The 27,214-nt window shown below is 39.6% G+C and overlaps 1 long non-coding RNA gene across 1 annotated transcript in view; it reads left to right on the forward strand.

Annotated features, from left to right (window-relative positions):
• LOC144019636 (uncharacterized) overlaps positions 1 to 26,698 on the forward strand; it is a 110,929-nt gene extending 84,231 nt beyond the window's left edge. Inside the window, exon 4 of the long non-coding RNA XR_013283732.1 lies at positions 26,463 to 26,698. This is a non-coding gene — a long non-coding RNA (uncharacterized LOC144019636). The remainder of the gene's footprint in view (positions 1 to 26,462) is intronic.
• Positions 26,699 to 27,214: the final 516 nt, after the last annotated feature.

Consider the following 27,214-nt stretch of genomic DNA (forward strand, 5'->3'; position numbering starts at 1 on the left):
ATGGCATTAAACTTCTCATTTCAACTCAACAGAATTTGTGACAAGCTGCAGCACCGGCCAGCTCAGTTAACTGGTAGTTGAGGGAATGAAGGGGCACCTGAGATGGACTCCTTAACTCATTCATTCCTGCCCATTTTCTTTTATGGGTCCTAGGGGAATCTAACCTCATACACAGTTTGCATTCTTAAATACTCGTCCAAAGTAGCCAATAAATTGTGCAAAGTAGTAATTTAATGTGACTGCACTGGCTACCTCCAGAATGTAAGAGTAAACACAATTACTATGCATCATTAGTATCCAAAATCACTTTGCGAGTTCAAGCCAGCCATACAACAGAAGTTCTACTCTCTCAGGATTTCCACCCGTGTTAAAGGAGGAAGTCATTCTAATGACTTAATTTGAAGTCATGCTAAAAATCCCATCAGCCATTAACTAGGTCCCAGGTTGTCATCTTCTGAATGAATCATGTATGTAGTATTAAAACGATCCAAATTTATTTGGATTGTACAGCGCAAACACTACAAAAATCAATTTTTTGGCAATCACGGTGCGCTTGAATAATCAATTCATATAAAGTTGTTTTGGAAACTGATCAAACTACAACACATCTTGCTAAAAGTACTCAATTCAAAACTATTAAATTCAGCAAATATTACCTTGGAGTACAAACACAGTTTTCCTATGTGAAGTCTCCTGCATGACCTGCACTTTAACAATAATATGTTTGCAGAAAATATCCCCCTTGCTGGTCTCGTGTTTGTCTGTTCAGGCCCCACAGGGATGGAGGCCACCTCACTATCGAGGAGTGCCTGCTCATGTACGACATGCCCTTGTACATGCACGCACAGCCAGCAGCCACTGTCTCATGCCTGACTGAGTCTGCTGGTGGGCCCTGCACTGGGAAGGTTACTGGCTGATGCCTGTAAATCAGGCAGGAAACGGTTTTAAAGTCACCCATTTGGTGGTAAGAGGGTTCAACAGGTATTTGACTTTATAAGTGAAACGGTCACGCTGCTCTCTCAACACACTGGCCAAGTAGAGCTTTTAAAAAATGTCAATGTGTTGTTGTACATTGGTGGAAGTGTGACAGGAATTGCTGCAAAACAAATATCACGGAATACAGTATATTTAAAAAAAAATGCTTGGGAGTTGTTATCATTGCTCATTGGAACATTTATGTTTTTACACATCAATCACCTCAATACTGTCATGCAACTACTGTAGTTCAAATAATATGGAACATTTATCATTAGCATAATAATTTGGGGTTAATTATACTATTTTTATATGAAGTTTTTTTTACGTTGAAAAAATAAACAAAATACAGTATGCTGGCAACTAGTGGTGCTACGGATCAACAAAATGTATGTTTCGAGTCACGGATTTGAATCATGGATTAGATCGTTTTTTGGTTTTGTTTAATAACAAAAATAAACCATTCAAGTCAAAATGTCAAATATGGGCGTTTAGATTTTAGGAACACAACTTGAAGTGCAATTTAATTAAGGCAGGATACCTTCTTATTTATACATAAACCATGAATGAAAAAGACAATTTAAGTGCAATTTAAGACATCCTCTTCCTTTTATAGGGCAACTCAACAGGAAGTCAGACTCTTGCTCCACCCCTCACTAAGATTTGAAATCAGCGCTTAAAGGGGGTGTTGCCTGGAGGGTTGCGAATGGCGAGAGGGTGGGCGTGGTCTGGCTGTGATTGACAGCAGCAACTCACTACGATGGCGTTTGAGGTGTGTACGAGACTGATCCACAAGTGACGTAGGCTGTGACATTTGAGAGGTCAATTCCAAATTGTGTTTATACCCGTGTTTTACCTTAAGATGGCACCAAACACGGTTTTTACCCCAAATTCAAGCTTTCAACAAACATGCACTAAAATGTCAAAATAATGACCAGGACATGTAGACAGCATCAGTAGACACCATTTTATACAGTTTATTAGCAAAAATAAATAAATAAATAATAATATTTAGTGTTGAGTGCACTATGGAGACTGAATTACAATCAAGTCCACATCATTGAAAAAGAAGAACAGACGGAAAGAAAGCAACCACAGCCGTCAGACTACTTTAAAAGTAGCTAGCCGGGTACTGCTAGCAGCTAGCCGCTAACACCGGAGACTTCATTGTGTCGTATCATACAATGATGGTGTAATGAACCAGCAGTTTTTGCATCTTTAATTAGTGATTGAATTTGATTTTGGGTCTTGTAGTGATGTGGTAGCAACTATGTGATGGCAATAAAAACAACACAAGTCAAGCTAGCTGTCACCCTTCACCATATTGCTACAAGGGCCAACTTCAAAATAGACTAAGGATATTTCTTTGGTGGCAATGTATTATTTGATAAACTTTTATTTTGAAATTATTTTTCGCGTTGAAGTTGTTTTTATTTATTTATTTTTTTAGGTACCTGAATTAATCAGGGACTCGTTTCACCCCAAGTCACCAAAATGCTCCCATACATGTGGCTTACTGTACATGATTTAGGAGTGTTTTGAAGTTCCTCCGCTGCTCCTATAGTGAATGTGGATTGAACGTGTTGCCTTCACGCGAACACGCACAATATATACTAGTATATATTTCTTCACCAACCAGTCCACGGACCATGCGTGGCCTGAGCCGTGACACGCTTCACGGATCAAAGATGAACCGTTGCACCCTACTGGCAACCAGTCTGTTCCCCTCTCTTAGTTAGATGGGAAATCCTCCAGCACACCTCTGAACCTAAAGAGGATGAATGCTATAGAAAATGGATGGATGGAAAGGAAATATGACATGTCAGGTATATTCAGTACATTTTTATTTAGGTCTCTAAACCCAAGCACGCTTGTAATAGCTATTTAGTTGTAATGATGTCATTCAGTTAAACATATTTTTCCAGGAGACACCGAAGCTTCTCCTTAAATACCCTACGCTCGCTTGTGGTGGGTGACATTGCTATTTGCATAGCTCTCAACATAGTCTTGGTGTAGTGTCAGGCACTGCTTGAATGGCAGATGGGAAGAGTACCTGGGTTAACAAGTGCATGGCAATAGCCCACAGTCACATAGCCTGTCAGTCACAAAAAAATGGAACGACAGACTGTTTCGTGGCCCACTGAAGTGTCGGGACAATGTGGAATTTGACTTTCAGGTTTAAAGAGCAGTGAAGGGCACAGGTTTAGAATTGCTTCTTTCTTACCGCGTCTGGTACATTTCTGCGGATTGTGGCAGAGGTAGTCAGCGGAACAAACACACCCTGGGTTGTATCTGGATTTCATCACCACTGAACAATCCTGCTTCCAATTAACTCGTTGAGAGAGAGCTAAGTGAGGCAAGAGCGCTTTAAAGTGAGAGCTGTCGCAATCACTGTTTAAATGCAGATTTTTAAAGGGAATGGCAAAGGGTCATGCTACATCAAAACCACCAGGACTTGTATATAATGAGAGTTGAAGTCACTGGTTTATCTCTCGGACGTGCTCATGGTCGAGAGTATACGCTTAGCTCGTATTTAAATAGTCGGCATTTGGCAACTGATTGAGAGACAAGCAGCACCCAGCGGTTCGGATGAGACGTACTCCAATTCTGTACGCTGCCAACATCTCTCGAAAACAAACCAAGCTGTCCAACTCGCTAACATTAAGTAATTAAACGGAGTCACTAATAGGAAGGGGCACACACTGTCAAAAGCTGCTGCAGCTGCTTTCTAACTACATTGGAGTGACAGGAAACTGTCAAACAGGTTTCCATTCACTTGGTTGCAGTGGCTACTTCATCAATGGAATATTTTGGGTGGTCATTAGTAGAAAAAAAAATACTGGCAAATATCCCCATGCGATGTATGATAGTAGAGCTCCATTCATTTGTTACCTTAGCTCCCACACACCCCAGCACCCCCCTCAATCCCCACCATTACAGCCATTTACCTAATTGGATAAAACGACTCCTGGATGGAAGCCAAAGGGGTTTTATAGTCAGTGTTTGCGATTCGGCTGTTTGATTATAAGCTCTCTTTGATAATTAGGCTACTCCCAGTTTGCTAGCAGCCAGCCGGGCCAGCTCTCTCTATCGCCTTCTTGCTGCGGTTGTGTGAGCCCAAAATCAACCACCGGGCTGTAAAAGGTACCGCAGCGTGCCTTCTGGGCTCAACATCATAGGCGTGTCTCGAGCCCAGTTTACCAAGGCTAATTAACCCTAATTCGAGGTAATGGCATGATCAAGTGTATGCTATTATCACAAATCCCCACTCACCCGCCTCTTTGTAACAGCTAGTTCCTCAAAGGTTAGCATTGCCCAGCTTTGCTACGCTTCCCCTGATTGCTCTCTACTTTTCCTACACATTTCCTTCTTTCCTTATTCCCATCTGTTCATTTAAGTGCGAACTGGTCTACGCTCATGCATCGGAGGCACATTTAATGCATCAAGGATTCATGACTATAAGTGAGAGAGATAGCTAGCCTCACCTGTAATGGCCCTGAGGGGGTCCTTGAAGCTGATGTGGTTATCAGTGCGCTGAGTGCGGAGGAGACATAATCCATTCCGTGGCCCATGGGGGTCTTTCATCGACCTTCCCTGTTTGGAAAGAGTCTTTCCTATGGTCTGTCCCAGTCCTGCGATACGGCCCATCCTCAGCATCCCTCTAGCCTCCTGATATGGTTGAGCTCCATTAGGTCCTGTCTGGATATGGTTATGGACGTGAGACCAGAGGGCATTGGCTGTCATTCCTGGAAGGCAGAAATCCCAAGGTCAAAGTTACTTGACTAGAAAGTGCAGACACACTACCTTCTCAGTGTTGAACATTTTTCAACTTTTCATTCGCTCATTGAAGCGAACATTTTGTCAATCCACTTCATGTTTTTATATATAAAATCCCTCCGTTACAGAAAGTCGCAAACAACCGCTATGTGCATTTGTTTCGCTCAAAAATATATTGCTAGAAATATAGGCTTGTTTTAACAAAATCATAGCTTTCACCTGAATATTTTTCATCTTGATCTTAGTATAAATCTTTAGAAGATGAACGCATGTACTTCACTTTCTGTCGCTATGGAACATGTAAGCGTATCTATCTGTGCATGCGCACACATACACACACATACAAGATTACTATTGTTCTAACCCTTTTATTTTATTTCCCTCCCCATCCTGCCTGCTCTTTGGCAGCCTGCATGCAAATGTGCTGGTTAATGAGCAGAAAAAGGCATTGAGAAAGTGGGGGGAGATGGAGAGACACGATTTCTATGCCTCTGAACAATCAAAAGAGCAACACTCCCTTCATTCTTTGTACTTTTCTTTGGTTTGTTTGCGTGTGTGTATGTGTGTGGGGTGTGTTGGTGTGTGGGGAAGGGGCGGGGGTGGGGGGGCTGTTGCTGTCATGTGTCTGACAGATATTGAAGATAATTGTCCGCTTTCTTCGCCTTGCCTGTGTAATTCCATCGCTGCTGCAGCGCCGTCAACACTCACCTGGGCACAGGAGGAGGGAGAGGCAGATGCGGGAGGGGGCTGGGGAGCATGCGGGATGTTGGGAGTATTTTCGACTTACTGCTGTTAATGAAATTCATCCAGGTTTGGCCCTGGTGAAGATGTACAGAAACAGGTTAAGTTTGGAGTAAGGCGTGACGAGTCAAAAGTTTACCTATAATCTATTTTGTCCTTCAGGGATTGAAACTGTCCGCATGTTGGTGCACAGATTCTTAGAGAGACAGAACAAGTGCCTCATTGGTTGGAATATATTTGAATGAGGAAAACCCACAAGAGGATTATTCTGGCATCTCTGAATCTGGATGGAGGGCATCCACTATTAATGAGACGGAGAGGTTTGGATTGCTCTTGGCTACATATTGGAGTTATGCAATGTTAAAATGTTTATCCAGGATCCTTGTGCAGGCTTGGCATCCTTGTACTTTTCATTAACTATTCACATTGAAACTGTCCTGACCGTTGGACGTTACACTATTGTGTACATTGAAACAATAGGTCAATTTCTGCAATGTAGGAGTTGACTTTATTTTATTCTATCCATCTATCATCTCAACCATTTACCCTCACAAGGGTCATGGGTGTGCTGGTGCCTATCCGAGCTGTCTTCGGGCTGTGATCGGGGTACACCCTGTACTGGTTGCCAGGCAATTGCATTCACCCTCACAATCATACCTAGGGACAATTGAGTGTTTAATAGAGTGTTTAATCAACCTTCCATGCATGTTTTTGTGGGAAGAAACTGGAGTACCCGCAGAAAACCCATGCAGGCACGGGGAGAACATGCAAACTCACACCACTCTAATTTTATTTATCTTTTTTATTTTTATTTTTTTTTTGGGGGGGGGGGGGGGGGGTGCTTCCTGGCTGGGTGGAGTTTGCATGTGCTCCCCGTGCCTGCGTGGGTCTTCTCCGGGTACTCTGGTCTCCACTCACATTCCAAAGACATGCATGGCAGGTTAATTGGGCCCTCCAAATTGTCCCTAGGTGTGCTTGTGTGTGTGGATGGTTGTTCGCCTCTGTGTGCCCTGTGATTGGCTGGCAAACAGTTCAGGGTGTACCCTGCCTACTGCCCAAAGCTAGCTGAGATAGGCTCCAGCACCCCCTGCGACCCTTGTGAGGAATAAGCGTATTATAAGTAAGGAAACAGCTCCCACCTTTCTCAAAGTGCCTCACATGCCCACAGTTGACAAATGTCAACGATACCCCCTGATCGAACAGTTGTTACATTTAATAAATTTAACTTTCAAAATGCAAAATGTTGAATGAAGACCAAGCTAATGATTATAGGCTGTGCTAATAAATAAATATGAGCGGTTGCACGATCTGCACCCCGGCAGCATAAAATGACGATGAAGGAAGGATGGAAGAAAAGCAACAATAAAACCTGCAACATAACGAGGTAAAACTTCAATAGATTAAGTTTTGTTATGGTCACAGATGAAAATCCTCATTAGAGTCAAACTGAGCCATGAGGTATAGCGAGGGAGCACTGTAAAATATTTTAGCAACAGGTTTTAAGATTAATCAGCTCCAAAACAATTTGAAAATCAATGCTAGGGAGTAGTGCAGTGGTTAGCACATCTGCTTCACAACAAGAAGCTGAGTCACCTTACATTCTATAACAGAACAATACGCATGATGGGAGTTAATCCTTTCACGCTCACTGAACTAATTCTGGTGGGATACATTGAGGTCTCTCAAATTACACTCATGTCTTTACGGGATGTCGGGATGTTGGGGCAACTTTAAAGGGTTAAACTACCCCAAAATGGTCAAAATTCTCTATTTTATGACCAAGCATTATCATCTGTACCAAAGGTGACCAGCCGTCGCAGTTTAGCTGTGACAGACCCAATGTTGTGTGCCCCGGTGGCTTTTGCCAGCCCCATTGTTTTGCATTGTCTATGCAGCTCCTGTCCTGGTGTCCTGATTTTTTTTATTTTTAGTCATGTCAGATAGCCAATTGTCTTCACCATATGTATATCACACAGTTCACATATCATAGTGACTCGCATATAATCGCATACCAGATCTAGAACTTTTTCCTGCTTCCCTAAGAATCATGTAGTCCTACTTGCCCAATGCTCTGGTTGCTGATCAGACCCAACACAAGCTGAGCTTTTCTGGTGGCCTATTTCCAGCGTTACAATGCGAGGCCGATGCAAGATAACCGGCTTCCAGTAGCTGCCGGAACCAAGCAAAAAAGGTTGGAGTATGGTGAGGCAATTAACTTGTTTAGCACTGTTGAATGGTCATCCAAGATAGCATTTAGCATGAGCTAAAGTAACAACACAACCAACAATTGTGAGAGTTGTAGGAAAGATGGGAAGGAAGAAGGCTCTTCTCTTTTCAGTCCAAAAGGTTTCACAGCTCCCCACCTCTTTTAAGCAATAATGGAAACTCATGAATGTGCAGCCAAATCAAATAATGGTGGGTCCCAATGCTAAGGATCGTCTAGAAGGACTGGGCAGGCCTCCAGAACTGCGGTCACTGGAAACACCAGTGAACACTGGGTGTACTACACAAGTAGCACATTTTCTCCTTCCTCCCACGACTGCTGATCACATCCAGTAGATACATCACACCTGAGACTGGAGTACTCTCCGTGCGGTTGCTTGTCCACATGGAGGTCAGACTTTGACCATGATGGTGTGCGAGAAGGCCCTGTGTCTGTCTGGGACTCCATTCAATCAATTGGCTGCAAGTTCATCCTCTAATTAGTGCAGTGGGTGCCCCTTGCCTTCTCTCAGCAACTTATCAATAACACACTTCCACTTCTTCCCCGGGAGCCATAAATCTTTGGTGCTGAGCCTCCTTCAGTCTCCAAGTAAACGACCTAGAGGAAGCCTGGACACATGTGTTAACAATCGTTGACAGGTCTGCGCCCTCCCCTCTGAAGACCGTTGGATGAGGGAACGTGTTTACGTTTTCTTGTTACTGCATTGACTTAACAGCATTGCTTCCTCTGTGAGCTACTTCTCGCTGCCTCGCTCCCTCTCGCTGTCTGTCTGACTGTCCTGGTGCACCCTCTGTGGCTCTCTGTTTTTCCTCTTTCCACACCTTTTTTTCTCTCTCTGTCTGTTTTTGTCAGCTGTAGGGTCTGGGATTATGTCTAGTACAGACAGATAACCTGTCGGCCATGGATGAAGGGATTTGGAAAATGGATTCTCCCCTCCCCACCTTAAAGTTAATATGGAGTTGCTAGATTTATCAGGGTTACCAATGGTTTAGTATCTTATAATCATCATTCAGAACCAAAACTATGTGAGTGTGTGTGTCCAACGTCATTGAGGATGTAGACACTTGATGATAAAGTGCAGTTTCTATGAGTGAAAACAGCCTTGAAAGGACTTTTATTCTTCACAATTGCCATTTCACAAGTAGTAGTTGTTTGCCTGGTTGCAAGCCCCTAACTACGGCCCTAGTTGTTATGGTAACAAAAACCATGCTTAGCTTGGCAATGCAGAGGAAGAGTTTGGGGCGAACAGTGGCTTATTTGTATATATATATATATATATTAGGGGTGTTAATTGCCTAGTACCTGACGATTCGATTCGTATCACGATTCACAGGTCACGATTCGATTCGATACCGATTAATCCCGATACGAATTTATAAGTCGATTGTTGCGATTTTTTTTCATTCAAATTTAGAAAATACTAATCAGTAAGCTTGTAGAGTGTAAGATTTATATGAAAATGTATTATTTATTTATCTGAAATTTCAGTCTTATAGAGGTTGTAATCTGTTTCATGTTTGAACAGCATTAAAATAAAATATTAAGGCTTAATGTTCCGTTCATATAACATTCTTCCATGCTCAAGGTGTGAATCCTAAAAAAAAAAAAAAAAAAAAAATCGATTCTGCCGATTATTGAATCGATTCGAGAATCGCGCGATGTAGTATCGCGATATATCGCCGAATCGATTTTTTTAACACCCCTAATATATATATATATATATATATATATATATATATATATTGTGGATATAGAAAAAGCGTTCACAAAGCCATAATAAAATATTATTGGATAAATTATATAAATATGGTACAAGAGGTTTTGCACATAATTGGCTGATGAGCTATTTAAAAAACAGAAGACAGTTTGTTGAAATCAATAGCAAATAATCCAAATACAGTAATGTAGTTTATGGGGTACCTCAAGGATCACTCCTGGGACCAGTACTATTTCTTCATTATGTGAACCCTATTGTAACAGCATGTGAAACTATTTTATGCCGGGAAAAATATACATTGTTTACTACAATAGTCGAAAATTAGTTTGAGAATATTCTGAAGTGGTTCAATGCAAACAGATTGGCATTAAATATTAGCAAAACCAATTTTATGATTTTTAGGTGCAGAAATATAGACGTGGATGCAACATTGACTATGCGGGCAATAGAGAGCGAAAGGACTAATGAAATAAAGTTTCCAAGTATTATGATTGATGAACACTTAATTTTGAAAACTCAGAACATAGTCCATTCAATCAAAGTTATCCTTGCATCACATAAAATTAAATAATGTAAACTAATACTAGTTATACACTTCAAATTAGGGACGTGATGATAAGGGCAATATCGTGATATCGTGATATTAAAACTGCCACAATATCGCCGTTATCATGTTCACAATATTTAAAAGGAACACATCTGTTAAAAAAAGTCCTGTTTATTTCCATTTGTGTAGTTCTAGCACCCTCTAGTGGCTAGTTTATTAGTGCACTTTAATTTTCATTAGGGATGTTTTGGCCTTCTATGTTTAAAATATATGCTAATTGTCAGATGAAGGAGAACGTAATTTGCCTGTGAAGTGATCAATGTGTGCTTGCATTGGCAAGTAAGTGCCTCAATATTGTTATTAGAGATTGTAGGTGGTTTATATGCATTGCTTTTATGTACAAAAGCACAATGTTGTGCTTTTTTTAGTATGAGCTCTTTTTTTTTTTTTTTTTTTTTTTTTTTTACAAAATTGTGACCTTTTTTAAATATCGCCAACCCCCCCACAATATTATGATAATATCGTATCGTGATGTTTGGATATCGTTCCATCCCTACTTCAAATCTTTAAAATTTAATGAATTGGTGTCATATAACCACCTTAAAGTATTACGCTCTTCGTCAAATTATATATATATATATATATATATATATATATATATATATATATATATATATATATATATATAAAAAACTTGCAAAACATTTTTTTTTAAAAAGGAAGCATATATAAATTAAGAGAAACTGATTTATTTTATTCTAAACCGAAATGTGAATTTCAATCCAAGGTGAAAATCTTGACTGTCAAATCAAAAGACACATCATACATAAAAGTTAACAACTTTCTGGCATTAGCATCAGCACCAAAACGGTTTGCTGGGAGTTTCGAAACACTGATCGCGTTGGCCAAGCCTCTGCAATGCCAAGAATTGGATGGAATGTTGTCAAGCCTTAAACAACTTTGGGATGAAGAGAATTTCCAGCAAGGCGCAGTAAAACACTTGTGACCTCTGACCTCACACATCCACATGATTTTGTAAGAGGGTGTATGTAAGCCATCTTTATTTTGTCCATAATAGCATGGAACAAATGAAAGTATGAGAACTGAAAAAGCAACACAACTTCCTCTTGACTCTTTTATCTGCGCTTTGCAGATTGGTACGGTTAAAGGGGACATGCCATGTGCAGGCATGTGTGTTTGTCCTCTCCTCAGAGGCTATTTTGTATTATTCTCCTTCACCTGGACTGAAACAGCGTAGAACAATGAGTTTTTGCAGGTTGAGCAGTTCCAGCGTCCATGTGATGTTCTCCAGACACATCTCAATGTGCTGTCCCACAGCTGAGAGCTCTCGCGGCTATCAAGCCAAACAGGGTGCGGCAATCCCATTACCCGCTCGTCCTCTGCTGTCTCCTCACTGCTCCATGTGAGAGAACGCTGCTTAAACCGGACAGGTTGGGCAAGGTGACATCCAAAGTGTACAACATCCAGGATTGTATGCTGCTGTAGCACCATTTACTACAGCATGGTTCAATTCACTTCATGTTCGAGGAGCACTGAATACAATAATAGAGGTCATATGCTGAGTGCATCATCCCATTGATATCTGTCAAAACCCCCCCACTGAGCTCATGTTTTCATTTCAACATGTTTTATCCAGACTTGCAAATCCACTCGTATTAATAAACTCGTGAAGTCTTGAAACCCTGCAACTTTAAGAACACACTGACTTTCACTTGGCACCTTAAATTATGAGTCATTCCAGAATTGGTGAATAGGTTCTATGCTCTTGAGTAACCCCTAAATGTTTGTTTGTTTGTTTGTTTGTTTGTCACTTGTCCCTCTCTTGATGACTAACATACATATTAAATAAAACAGATGAGGAGTTTGGCATGATTAAAAAAAAAGTTGCTACGTCTTCCTTGATTTTTACTTTTTTTTTTTGACATGCAATATTTAAATTAATAGTAATGATGCCCTGAAGTTGTCTCTCAACATTCAAATAACCCTGTCACAAACACACGATTCGCCATCAAGAGAAAGAGAAAAAAGTGAGATGCATGAATGAGCCCTCTTCTATTTTTTTTAAAGTTGGTGTTTTCAACAACAATGGAGTATGTCAGTCAAAGCAATGCAACCCTTTTACTCGTATCCTCCTGACTGCTAGCAATTCAAATATGTCCTCTGTAGTGGACATTTTTAAGCCTGAATATCTCCCACCCAGTGCATACGATTGAATTAACTCTTCGCTTTGCTATGCATCATAAAAGAAAATAGCTTCCCTCAGAGGAAGCAGTTTTTAGGGAAGAGGAAACGTAAGTGTATAACACTTTTTATTGAACAAATTTAGGCTTTAAATGTTGTTAGCATGTTTTCTATAAGACTCTTAAGAACACATTAAAGTATTGTTTGACTTATTTTAACTGTATTTGAGCCTAGCATTTAAGTTTTTTTTTTTTTTTAAATGTCCTCTGTAGTGGACACATCATAGCTTAAAAAAAAAAAAAAATGAGGCGGCAGGTATGTATTAAAAAATAAAATCAAATCCTTCTATGTCTCCAGTTCACACTGAACTTTGTGACATATCTGACAAAAGGTCAAGACATCAGACCCGTCTGCATTTTTTCATAGGTGCTCCAAAGAAGTGTAGTCAGGGTAGGCAGGAGAGGCAGAGTCTGCCTGCCGCCTCCACTGCTTGTGAAAAAGCAACAACACAATTTTATTTTCCATTTGAGTTATCTGGTCCATGCATTACATTGGTCTTTTTCAATCAAATCCAATAATGTCAATAATTTCATAATTTAAATGAACAAAGTAGCTGAATTTGTGCATTTCCTGTTGTCATACACGGGGGAGAAGGGAACAGAGATGTTGTACTTTGAGTGCCTCCAGCGGCCACACACACATGAATTGCCGATGACGGCAGTTCGCGGGAGACCTCACACAAGGAAAAGACATTGTTTGCTTTTATATCAGCAATTTACGTGTTTAATCACACATGTACCGCACATGCTGATGTTTGTGCAGTGTTTAGCCTTTCTGTCAGCCAGAAAAGCCGACGCTGTGCCCCACCCCTTGCCCTCCCCCGATTGTAACGTTCCTGTGATAGCAGCATGAAATGCATATTGCGACATTTTGATAGCCAGGCCTTCACAAATATTCATCCTTGGTTCAAGCTAGCAGACACGAACAACATCCGGGTGATTTTATTCACTGCGTTTGGCTCCAATGAATTCATTAGAACACATTGAATTCTGATTTTGGTTTATTAGAAACATCAGACATGCAGTTATGATACCAGATATGTGGGTGACTTTATAATCACACTTAAAAAAAAGAAAAGAAAAGAAAGAAAAAATAAAAGATCAGGAAAAACGTTACAATTAAGGTCAAAATTGAAATATTATATATAAATATTAAATTTTGAATTGATATTTTGAACCTCAATTCACATTCACATGCTCATACTGATAGCAGCAAATGAAAACACGAAAGGAACAATAAGTTTTAAACTCCAACATAGCAGAGTTGTATTTTGATCTTAATGATTCGTGAATATATAACCACAGTCATAATCGGCAGAATCTCCAGGATTACAAATGTTTTTTATGAAGAAAGAAGATGAAGAGAAGAAAAGTCTCAAATGAGTATAGATCATTTCCTTTTCCCCAGTGACTTCCCCATTGCCAACTCAAAGATCCAACTGATCTGATGAGAAGATATTTGCTGGATTTGACAATCACTAACCCCACCTTGAAGTGTTCAATTTATTCTTTCAGGGGGGATATTTGAGACTATCCATTGGAAATTGGGATTCTCTCAGAGAAAAGAAATGGCTAATATTTTCCACTTTCCTACGCCATACAAACTTAAAGTTGTACTTGTGTAAAATGATACTCTTGGTTGTTTAGCAGTTGTGTCCTTCTGTTGTAGCAACACTGCCGTGTCTATTTCAGAGAAAAATATGTGTAGCCGTTTGAATGTGCGGCGTGTCTCGGTGCGTGTGTGTGCGTGTGGGCGAGGATGCTGTACAAGTGTGCATGCTCCAGCAATGTGCAACACATTAGGTCCTGGCAGTCCCTCCACATACATAAGTTTGATTCATATGCGCGTTCGCCTTCCAAAACTGCTTTTCACTTCATAGTTTGCCAAAGATGACTCAATTTAGCACTCAGGGTTCTCGATGCAAGGGACTCACTGAGGGTAATCATTTTAGATGAAGGCATGAAGGCAATGTCCACATGTATGCAGGTATTTCTGAAAACTATTTATTTGCACTTTTAGGACAAAATATTTTGGTCCACACAATCCATAACAGTAAAGAAAAAAAAAGAGAGAGAAAGAGAAGGAAAAAAACAATGAGGAAAAAAACCCGTTTTCATGCAAACACATTTTTATTTTTCAAGTCTGAAAATGTCGTCACAGTCAATTAGTTAATGTCGTCATGAGAATTGTTTATTTTATTTATTTATTTATTTTAATTTATAGGACAGTAGAGGTCACCAACCTTATTTGTGTCATGGACCTGTGACATATATCAATTTGTGCTTTTTTTTTTCTTTTTTTTTTTTTTTTGGTATTTAAAGATAAACTTGCATATTTTGCAAATATGGCATATATGCTATTGGTCTAATTTTTCTTAAAATACTTCCAAACACTATGGAGGACCAAAACTGCCAAAATTCAAAATAAATAAATGACAAAAATAAATACATAAATGATTAAAAGTGAAAATAATGCCCCCTCATTTGAATAACATTTCAACTTGGCAGTACGGCCCCAAACTGCCAAAATTCAAAATAAATAAATGACTAAATTACTGACTAAATAAAAAAAAGAAGGACTAAATAAATACATACATAAATGAATGACTAAATAAATGACTATAAGTGAAAATAAAAACTGATTTATTTCTATTTCTATTTTTTTTTAGATATAATTTTTGAATTATATTTTTTTATATTCATTTTTATTTTCACTTTAAGTCATTTATTTATTTATTTAGTCATTTATTTATTTCAAATTTTGGCAGTTTTGGTCCTCCATAATACACTGGCATGCAGCCATATATGGTACAATGAAGTCAGTGTTGTCATAATAAAAAGTGTTGCTATGTTCGTGCATGGTTGATCATACAACTTCTAAATTAGGGTGACCAGACATCTCGGTTTAATCGGGACAGTCCCGTTTTGAGCCTCGCGTTTAGCATTATAAAGGATTAACATGGTTACCAGATTGACTAGTGATTGCATTGGTCCTGGTAAGAATTTACAGTATACTGTCCATCCATCCATCCATTTTCTTGACCGCTTATTCCTCACAAGGGTCGCGGGGGGTGCTGGCGCCTATCTCAGCTGGCTCTGGGCTGTCAGTTTAATGTGTTAATTAGAGTGATTCATTAATAGTGCTGCAAATTAATGCATTATGAAAATTTATGCAATTATATATATATATATATATATATATATATATATATATATATATATATATATATATATATATATATATATATATATATATATATATATATATACTGAATTTGCATATGCACAATGCCATATCATATTAATAGGGATATGTTTCCACCTTAGCCACCTTGTTTTAGTACCTTAGCACCTTTTTTTGCTGCTCCGGAAAGTATCACAGTCTGGCAGATTACCTTTCACGAGCGACTGTGGCAGGTATGCAAGTTGAAAAAAAATTACTGTACTAAATTTGAACACTTTATTTTTGGGGATAATCAACAAAGTAAATGCTAGTATTAAAATCTCAAGCCAAATTAGCTGGCGTCAGGCCAAAATCTTGTATCTCCAAAATCATCACTACCCTAGTAGCATTTGCATCATCAATGGAGCAAGCCATTTTCAACACTTCGATTGTTCAATAATTCATACATGACACCCATACATGTGCACTGACCCAATGTATAGATTTTTGATAAAATATTAAAATTGACAAATTGTGATTTGTGAGGTTTTGGCCTGACACCAATTCTAGTCACTCTGATACTCCATCCATCCATTTTCTAGACCGCTTATTCCTCACAAGGGTCGCGGGGGGTGCTGTCGCCTATCTCAGCTGGCTCTGGGCAGTAGGCGGGGGTCACCCTGGACTGGTTGCCAGCCAATCGCAGCACTCTGATACTGTATCAAGCTATTACGTTTCATAGCATTGTAGCTGCACTCCTCCGAATGAGCATAGTTAAAGTAATGTTAATATTTTCAATGATTCACATTTTGTGTGTGTTTATTTTTTAATTTTTTATTTTTTTTATTTTTTTAAGCTTCGTGTTTTGAAAGAAAATAGCACCTGCACTGGCCTCCCTGAGTGTACTGTCCATCACAACATTGTTGTACGCTGCTGTTATTCAAGGTCGCCATGGTAACTGTCATCTATTTCTTGGAGGGCAGAGACAGTTGGACACATATTTTATATGTTCAATGTAACTCCCAGAAAATGAAGAGGTTGATTTGTTTTAAAAGTTCAAGTGGAGCAGCAGATCTTTGCGTGTGCTTGAGTAAATCTAAACTGCCGTGTGCCTCCTCTCGTTTGAGGTTATGATTATGACTTCTATGCATAATAGGCATGTTTTATAATAACTCATAAAGATATGGGTTAGGAAAATATCATGTCTTAGCACGATGACACCATTGAAGTGCTCTATCTTTTCCTAAAACTGGTAACATTGCAGAATTTTAGTTTGGGTACTTTTCAAATCTTAAAAAATGACTGAAACCCAGAATGTCATAATGATCGGTAACTACACATCCTTGGGATAGCTATTTATTTAATTTTTTACTTTATCTGCAGAGTATGTGACTCAGAGAAGAGACTGAAATAAGACTGGAACTTGACACCTTGAAAGCTAAAAATAGAACTTGAATTCATCCCTGTGGTCTCCATCTTTTGATGTTGGTACATGTATAACACATTTTTCCAAAATTATAGTAGTAAGAGCTAAAAATAAATCATTTTAGATGTAAAGACATCAGTCAGACACGTACAAGGGTCCCGCCTGTCTGATCTATAGAGGACACGATGACTGACCTCTGTCATAAAATGCAGAGAATACTGCATACTGCGGCAAGTTGTGCACAGTGTGGAGTTGGGTAGTAACAGATTGCTTCTGAATCCGTTTGATGTTTTTTTGTACTGTACTCACGACTGTATCCACTACCACCATTTTTGCACTGGTAAAACTGGGTAAGCTATAGTACCATGATAAGCACACCAAGCCAAGCTGTGGCCACCAAGTCTTTCGATGACCTAAACGCTATATCAGAAATATTGACCTATAGTTACAAGCTACATTTTAACATTTATTTTGTGAAATTGTGTTCATTTATTGCCAAATGTCTATTCTCTTAATTGTGTAGTGTTTCTATTGCCTGCAGTACTTCTAGTCCGTTAATGTGTATTAGAATTATTTTCTCCAATTAGATATCAGTCTTAGTATGTTGTGATGTCAATATAATGTGCCCAGGGCCTTCACAAGTGTTAGAGGTGGCTGATGTAAATTCAACGATTAGCAATGGGGCTGATTCTTTCAAATTCACCTCAGATGGCCCAGTTTGCTAGCCTTCGATGAGATCAGCATTTTTCTGTCCTCTGCCGAGAGCAAAACATATTACGGGAAACTTTGACTCGTCTCTAGCGATCAGCACCAAGGTTATTTTAGTTAACTTAAAAAAAAATAAATAAAAAAAAAAGTTAACTAAAACTAATGAAAAAACAAAAACTAACTTCAAAAAAAATTTTCGTTAACAAAATAAAATCAAAATGAAAATGATTTTTAAAAATCAAAAACTACTTGAAACTACATTTTATGTTTATAGAACTAACTAAAACTAACTAATAATTGCAAAAATGTCCTTTGTTTTAGTCTTTGGTAAATGTATAATTTGCATGAGCCTTTTTAAATGTGATTTTAAGTAGATTTTGATTTTAAGTAGATTTATTTTGATATTAACCAGAAACAGGACTTTTGAAGGTGTGTCACAAAGAAGTAAAGAAATAAAAAAAACAACATTTAATGGCATCCATCCATCCATCCATTTTCTTAACCGCTTGCTCCTCACAGGGGTCGCGGTGGGTGCTGGAGCCTATCTCAGCTGGCTCTGGGCAGTAGGCGGGGGACACCCTGGACTGGTTGCCAGCCAATCGCAGGGCAGACAGAGACAAACAACCATCTACACTCACAAGCACACCTAGGGACAATTCGGACCGCCCAATTAACCTGCCACGCATGTCTTTGGAATGGGGAAGGGGACCGGAGCACCCGGAGAAGACCCACGCAGGCACGGGGAGAACATGCAAACTCTACCCTGGAAGGCTGGACTCGATCTTGCATCCTTAGTACTGCGAGGCGGATGTGCTAACCACTCACCGTGCCGCCCTAAAAATAAAACAAAATACAAAAATGACCTTGATATGCAACATGCAGCTATGATGTTTTAGGGACAAATCAAATCCACCAAAATCGCGTTACACCACCTGCACCACAACTTAGACCAGCTTGTAGTTAGTCTAAAATCTATTCTACTTTTGGTCACTTAATTAATTGCGTTATCTGCTGGGGGTGTGCAATAAAATATGCATGTGGATGTAGCACCAAATTCCCAAACATGCTAAACTTGACTTGCCTCAGCACAAAAATTAAGATGTGCCTTTTTTACACCGAGCGCACAGGGGCCTGTATACAGAAATAGGGCCCCACATAGGAAATGATTTCCAGACCTTTTCTTCTCCCTCCTCCCTAAATATTTAGTCTCCTCTCTTTCGACACATCTACTGTAAGTGAGGGGAAAAAATAAAGACATATTAAAGTTCCAGGTGCCACTCCCCCTGTCAAACTGGATGGTCGTCACCAGGTTTCGTTGGAAGCCGGATTTGAATGCAGAAGCGGGATGGTCATCACTGCAGACATACAGGGGAGTGGGACAAAGGACAATGGAGGTTAGTCATCCCTCAGGGGATATCATAGGGCTAAAATGGAGAGGGGGCTGCATTGCTTTGGCTGGGAGGTCATTGTTTAGCATGCAAGCGATCCCTTTGTGCAACACCAAACCAGATCACGGCAACTCGCAGGGAAGTGTAAGAGTCAGCATTAGATGGGGCACCTTGTTTGGAGGTGCTGATACAGAATGATAACAGGTGCATACTTGTCCTGATTTTCACCTATAGTTAGAAGGGTGCTTGAAAACCCTGCTCAGAAAAGATTGCGTGTGTGCGCACACGCAAGGTGTGTCTTAATGAAATTCAGTATTGATTTGGGCAAAATAGACTTTATACATCATTCATGATCTCTATCAATCACACCTTGCAAAGTTTTCCAAAGCAGTTTGCTTTAGAGGAGCAGAAAAACTCCAAGCAGAGCAATAATTACTTTGAAAGAGATTGTTTTATCGTCTTTCCTTTAGCCTTTTCTCGGGGTATAACAGGCTTATTTGTCAAAGACAATGTTCATTGAAAGAACCGCTTAATTTGAAATTGATTGAGACTTACCCCTTTGGTGAACGTGGGGGCAAACTCTTTTCTGGGGAATTTAAGAGACAGGTCACCCTTGATGGTGCGAGAAGAGTTTGCCCGCCAAGAGATAAAACTGCATTTGTCACTGTTAAACACTCATTCCAATGCTCGTGCCATCCTCTTTGTGTGGTTGGCTTGGATGTGAGAAAAAATGCTATAGGGTGGATACAGACAAAAAGCAAAGAAAATAAACACAGGACATGGTAGCCTGACACAGGAAACCCAGTGAATGCTGGGAGTGAGCGGTGAACCATACTTCCTGTAGGACAGCACAATGGTAAGCGCTGGCCCCAGATTCCTAAAAGAGTCTGCAGTCGCAGGGAAGGGCAGCCTGTGTTCTCCGGTCCAAGTCTGATAAGAGCAAAGATAGAAATGGCATTTTTGACTTTTGGCGAAAAAACATCCTGATGTTGCCTTGAATACTGATTTCATTACAGCTTTATTTCCAGTCTTAGGTCAGGTGGTCACATGTCTACAGGTTTGTCTTGTCTGTTTCTGGGGCTTGCACACTTTCAGTGGATGGGAAACTTATAGAATTTCTCCATCCCGTCTCGCAGAAACAAAATCCAAAACAATATTTCCTTCATTTATACATATTTTTTTCTTTCAACATTCTTTAACCATCACACTGCTTTTTCTGGTGACAGGTGCCCAGTGATCACTCATTAAATAAAAAAAAAATAAAAATACCAATAAGTCAATCAAACTTTATTTATATAGCACCTTTCATACATTCAAAATACAATTCAAAGTGCTGAACATCCATAATACAATAAAAAGAAAAAGCCACCCCTCCCCCCACATCACCATGATCGTACCCACAAACACACCCAAAACACAACAGACACAGGAAAACCACAACATGGCGGGGCACAGAAGTACCCTGTAAGGAAAGGCACCCAGGAGAAGTTCGTCCACAGTGAGAGGGATGACGATCAAACACCACAGGGAGGAATGCCATCCCAGAGACCGCCGGCCCACAGTGACCGCAGCCCGCTTCATGCAGACTGAAGCGAACCACAGCTCCTCGGGGCCAAGGGGCCCCCGGGACAACTGCCCGCCCGCAGGAGAAGAACAGCCATCCCTCCCAGTGTGCAGGGTCCCCCATGAGGAAACGCTAGAGCTAAAAACTTAATAACTGCCAAATAAAAACATTTAAACCCTAAAAGAAAACTGTTAAACACTATCGGAAAAATAAATGAATAAAAACAAAGCTACAAAACAATATAAATTAAAATAGTTAAATAAATTAAAGGGGATAAAAAAATAAAATAAAAAAAAAGATCAATCAAATGCCAAACTAAAAACGTAAGCCTCCTCTTAAAAACATCAATATTTTCTGCAGACCTGATGCCCTCCGGCAGGCTATTCCATAGGTGAGAACCATAGCTGGTAAATGCAGCTTCACCATGTGTCTTGGTCCTCACATTAGGAACAGTTAAAAGGACACTGTCAGAAGACCTCAGGAGCCGCGAGGGATAATAGGGTAAAAGCAAGTCAGATAAATAAGATGGGCCAAGACCATTAAGACATTTAAAAACTAAGTAAAGTACCTTAAAATCAATCCTGAAGCGCACGGGGAGCCAATGCAGCAATTTTAAAACCGGTGTATTATTATTATTATTATTAGTAGTAGTAGTATTATTAACAGTAAAAAGGTGGCCAGGATAAATGTCATTATGAATTTATTATTATTATTATTATAATTATTATTATTGCACAACTGACATCATATTCTTTAGTCTTATTGAGTATTACAGAGGAATTGACCAGAGGTGGATAAACCAGGTCAAGAAAGTAAAAACCCTGCCATAGTTTGGCTTTAGCCACAGGTGCTTCTCGTAATGGCCTCGTTTACCAGCCGGTTGAATACAAGCCAAACTGCTAGCTAAAGCCAAACTGTGGCAGGGTTTTTAACTTTCTGGACCTGGTTTTCCCATCTCTGGAATTGATCAATACAGTGTGTACCTGGCTTCTTACCAAGTCAGTCAAGATTGGCTTCAGTTGAACTAGAAACTCATGAGGACAAGTGGAATAAGCGAATAGATGGATTATGGGGTATATGCCACGGAAGAGGCGGGACGTGATATTGCACATCAGTTATGTCTGTGTTTTAGGTTAGGTCATGGGGTCATTGAATTGTTATGGTCTTGTATTATGTTGTCCCTTATAATCAGAATTGTCAGTCTTATTTTGTCTAGTAATTTTTACTCTGTAGTTGCCATATAGTAGCTGTGGAAGATATTAGTAAGTCTTATATTGTCTACTAATGTTTGATTTTGTAGTCATACAGTAGCTGCGGGAAATACATGTATTACCCCGGGTTTACACCGGTTGCGGTGCGGCTGCGGTGCGGTGCGTCTTGACTGTGTGCTCCGGACGTGTCAATTTTTTGGCCAATCCACACCGGCTCCGCACAGCTGCGGTCCGGCAGCTCCGTCGCCGACCACTTCCCGCCGTGTCTCGCGTGACCGCGCGCGATCATGTGGCATTAAAAACAACGACAAACACACAGAAAGTCTGTGCTCAACAGAGAAGCAGAAAGAGAGGTGGACTTTTATTATTTTGTGGCTTTCTACCTCCAATATAAACCTCTCCTCGTCCATGTTCGCTGGTGTCTAAACCGTGAATGAGCACCTCGCACGTTAACTCCAGGCCCGTCTACGCCCACATCACGTTTTGCTAGCATGCTTGCGAAATAGGAGCTGGCGAGTGTTTTATCTTGAAAGGTAACCGGAAATTTATTTTGAAACTGCGTCGGTCTTCCTGTCCCGCTCGATGTGTTTTGTGCTAGCTTGCCATTTGCCGGAGGCCTACCGCTGCGGCGTCCGGCAAAAATAGAAAATAGGTCTATCCTTGCGGAAGGCCTGCGGCACGCCGCAGCTGAGACGCAGTCGACACGCAACGCACCCGCAAGCGGTGTAAACTGCACCATTCGAATGAATGGAATCTAATTGCTTGCGTCGCCGGAACGCACCGCAACCGGTGTAAACCCGGGGTTAGTAAGTTTTTTTTTTTTTTTTTGTCTAGTCATTTCTATTTTGTTCTTATCCGCAGTAATACAGTATTTGAAAGGAGAAAACTGACCAACCAAACATGAAAAGCAGAGCTGAGCCAAGTCGCACTATGAAGTGGAAAAGTGGCATTTGTGAGTGATCCCTCGCCTTACTTGCTGCTGCTTTTTCACCTGTTTTCGCTAGTCCGAATCAGTTTATGGGTTCGTAATCAATGTCAGATTGGAGTTGCGATTTAGGAGTCGCCATTCGAGCTGTCAAATGATTAAATATTTTAATCAGATTAATCACATCTTAGAATTTTGAGGAATTGCAATTAATCACTTAATTAATTAAAAATGCTTTTCATCAACAGAGCACCTGTTGTTTTCATTCTTTTTATATTTAATTTTATGAGGACCTCTTTAACACTTTTTGATCCACTGCACACTCTCATCCTCCTGTTTTAATCAGTAAATTACTTGCATAATTTAAAATTAAAAAAAAAAAATGACCCCAGTAGTTTTACATGAACAAATATTCTAAATGTCATATGCAAACATTTATAAAATGCATTATTTTAATATATATATTTAAGTTTATTGCTCAAACACAGCCTGTACTACATTTAACGTAACTATCCACTGTCAAGCTAAAGGATAATCGGTGGTCAAAATTAATAGTGTGATTAAGCTGCATTAACACATGATTAATGTGATCATTTTGGGGGGATTAATCAGTGAGTTAACACTAACTTTGACAACACGAGTTGCTATAGAGTTGCTATGTTTATTATGATGACATTAAATGATGATGTGTTAGCCATTCATTGATTGTCTAGGAATTAGATGGACTGTGGGCGGATCGATCCAAATATCGATATTATCGATACCAAGTCAGTATCGATATCGGATCGAAATTGGCACTAATATATCGATCTATTAGTTTAATTTCAGTTTGGCTCTTTTATGCACTGCTGCGGTTTGGTCAAACAGGTAACGGGCAGTACAGTGTTTTGATTGTGTGACATCACGTGACTTAGTATCTTATCCTTGTAGTAGATTGCATGAACACATACAATATTGTACTTAAAAAATATATTTTTTTTGTATGTTGTTTTATGGTTTATATTTGTTATTGCATGATAATCTTTAACATCTTGTTTATTTAGGTTGAAAAAGAAGTGTTGAAGGCAGCATTTTTAGTAAATTTTTGTATTTGTAGTTTCTGAACAGTATATGATAAAGTATTTTTTTAAATTTCTTTTCACATGATGACTTTGTGCACTTTGTTTAAAACGTTAAAAAATATTTTGTCATGGTTGTAATGTTTCTGGGTGGAAACATTGATAAAGTAGTTTCTATTTATCAATTAACTTTGTCCTTTTAAAAAAAAAGAAACAAAACAAAAACACTTAAAATATGAAATTTGATTGAGAATAAGCCATTCAATGATACAGCTACCTTAATAAAAAATATATATAGATATACTACAATTTTCAAAAAGTATCAATATCGGCGATACTGGCCCTGTATTTACTTGGTATCGGCTCGATATCAAAATTTGCGGCATCACACACCACTACTAGTAATATGCAACTTTCCTTTATGATAAGAATGTTGTCTGTTACTATATTATTAGTCACTCTTAGTTTGTCTATGCACTCTTATTTTGTCATATAAACTTTTCTTCTGTCATCGAGAATTGTGCCTTGCCCTAGCTGGAGTTTATGAGTGACATTTTTGTCGGTACGAAAAGGTCTCGTACCCAAACTTTCCTTCAGCACATCCGGATTTGCTTTACTCTTCCATGCAAGCTGAATCAAAATAAAAGCGCACACAACCGAAACATTGACATCATCAATAGAATATGATGCAGATTCGCCTAAACGTAACCTCTTCCTTGATACGGATTTAAACTTACAGGAATTGCAAATGTTTGGGTTTTTTTTTCTTCAAAGCACATAATTGTACCCCCAAGTGAAAAAAAAAAAAGTTGGCTATCAGTGCTTCTTATCTGCCTGTTTTGTTTTGTTTTGTTGTTGAGCTCATAGCGTGTGTTTGTATTCACGTCCAGTTCCTGCAGACCCTCCCGGTCAAACGCATGCATGCTAGCTCGCCCACACCTATCTGCTGCATTGTCCATTCAATGTGATTATCGCTGACCCACACCGCCTCCTGTCTCCGGGGCTCACATGAACCAGTACTTCCTTCAAGGAAGGAAACGTTCATTACCCACAGGCCGCTGTCACACGACAACCCTGCAGAGACCAAAAAGAGCAAGTTTGGAACTTTTGCCCGCTCTCGCTGGATGTCATTGAACTCTCACCAAGGGATCCAAATGAAGCGGCCTCGCAGCGTCCCGCGAAAAGTAATCCACTTTGGCAGGCACCTCACCTCCTGATAGCTCCTCAATCCATCTCCCTGCGTATTCGCTCGCTCCGTCATGCACACCAACGCATGCACAGCAGTTGAGTGCTGCTCCTACCACGGAGATCATTTATCTCAATGTGCACTGATGATAGTTTATCAGAGGCTCCGGTGTCAAGTGGGGGAAGGTGCTGGAAGAACAGACTCAATGAGGAACTAGGTGAGTCCAACATAGAAAGTTTACAGGACCAATTGCCCCCACTAGGGGGGGATATCTAATTGACAGGCCAATTATAGTCAATTTTACACACAATGGCACTTTACAATGAAGCAGACTAAAGAAATATGCTTTGAATGTTCCTTTCAAGGCCGACTGATCAACATGCAAGCATTTTAAAGTTGATGACTAAATAATGGTGATGTCCTTTGAACGTGTTCCCCATTAAATGGTAGATTTTTTTTTCTAATGGCATTTAATACACAACCCTTTTAACACTGAAAGGAATCTCTTTTGGTAGTATTTCTTCCCCACTTTGACCCATCCACTTGCCACAACAAAAGATAGTCTTCTCTCATTCATAGTATGTAGTGTATAGTACTACTGCTTCGGTTGCTATAGCAACAGTAGTCAGACAATGTCATTACTGGCCCTTAGACATCTTCTCTCTCTCTCTCTCTCTCTGTCAAGGAATTACCACATTTCATTATGATTTCCCTGCTCTGTTTCCCAACGACTCCTCCCTCTTTATCTCTCGCTCCTCTCTTCCTCATACTCCTCCCTCAAAGGTCAGATGTCCTCCATGGTGGGGAGAGAGGAAACCTGTAAAAGCGTTGAGGTCTATTCAGTAACCCCCCTCCCAACACCCGTCTGCCTATTGCACCCCACAATCATTCTGTTCGTCAGTATAAGCTGCAAAGAAAGATGCCAGAAAAGCGGAGAGGCAGGAGAGGAGTCTTGAGTCTGCTTTTCTTTAATAGCACATTTTCAAACCTTTTTTTTTTTTTTTTTTTTCTTAAATGCCCCTTTCAGTCCTCAAAGCTTTCTTTTGTGTGGAAAATAGCACATTGAAATAATAGCTCACAAGTTTTGTGGAGTGATTTTTTTTTTTTTTTTTTTTTTTTTTTTAAAGCAGGATGGTTCCAGTTCATCATCATCACTTTTTAATAGATTAGTATATTATTTACACAGTAATGTATGAATATATGTTCTTGGAAAGACGTACCAAATAAATGAGTTGCTCTTGTTTTGTAAATACGTATTCATATTTGTTTATACACCTACTGTATGAGTAAGGCTTTGAAATCAGCCTGCAGGTACGTCTTAAGGTTGCCATATCACTGGTTGGTAATTATAGGATCATGTATGTATTTCCTTCATTTCAAAATATATTCAACAATAAAGAAAGTTTGAGAGGAAAGTCTTATATAAGTAAGGCAGCACTTATCTGTCCCAACTGGCCAATGACAAGTACGGCTTTAGGGGTGGAGCTTGAGGTGCCAGTGTGTTAGTCCTGAGCCGTCACGACAGCATTGTTTATATTTTCCCCATGCAGTCAGCACTTCATCTCAAAGCTGTATACTTTTCACTTTGCAGATCTGTTTTTGTGGCACATGCAGCGGACGCATCACCAAACATGGGCCTGAGGTTTCTCCAAGCAATCAAGTATGTGCTAATTATCAGAAGCTAACACTGTTAGCAAGTGCTAATATATGTGCATACAACATAACAATATACTTCTCAGCTCACATTTTACTACAGTGTAGTCTAAACAGCCAAAATACAGTATGTAAAGCAAGAACAAATGCTGCTGTTTTGTATATTAAAGGAAAAATCCCCCCAACAAAACACACTGTTTCTCTTAGTGCTTCTAACATTGTGATTACGCTTTAAGAGAGCCCTGTGCACAAAGCAAGATCTATAAAAATAACGATAGATGAGTTGAATGTGAAAAAAACTTCCACCCGAACAAACAATTTTGGCATGAACAGAGACCTCTCGACTTACAAATGTTCTCAAAAATTCATTGAAAGCCTTCCCAAAAGTGTGTGGAAGCTGTTATAGCTGCAAATAGATGACCAATTTCACATCCTGTATGTTTAATAAATACAAACGCCATAACAATAAGAGGAATGGTGACAAAAATGGAAACGTATATCGCTGTACTTCTTCTGTTACAGTCTTTTAGTCTCTCTATGTTACAAAGGGACAGTGGGCAGTAGACGGATCTATAAGCCCTGTTGCTCCATCACGCATTGATCCACGCGGGGCTCTATTCAACTGCATTGACCACACAATTGATCTCTGCCTCTCTGCTGTGGTAAACATTTTACTCGGCTTGCCTCCAT

Source organism: Festucalex cinctus, chromosome 5 (genome assembly GCF_051991245.1).
Source record: "Festucalex cinctus isolate MCC-2025b chromosome 5, RoL_Fcin_1.0, whole genome shotgun sequence".
In the NCBI taxonomy this organism is placed as follows: domain Eukaryota; kingdom Metazoa; phylum Chordata; class Actinopteri; order Syngnathiformes; family Syngnathidae; genus Festucalex; species Festucalex cinctus.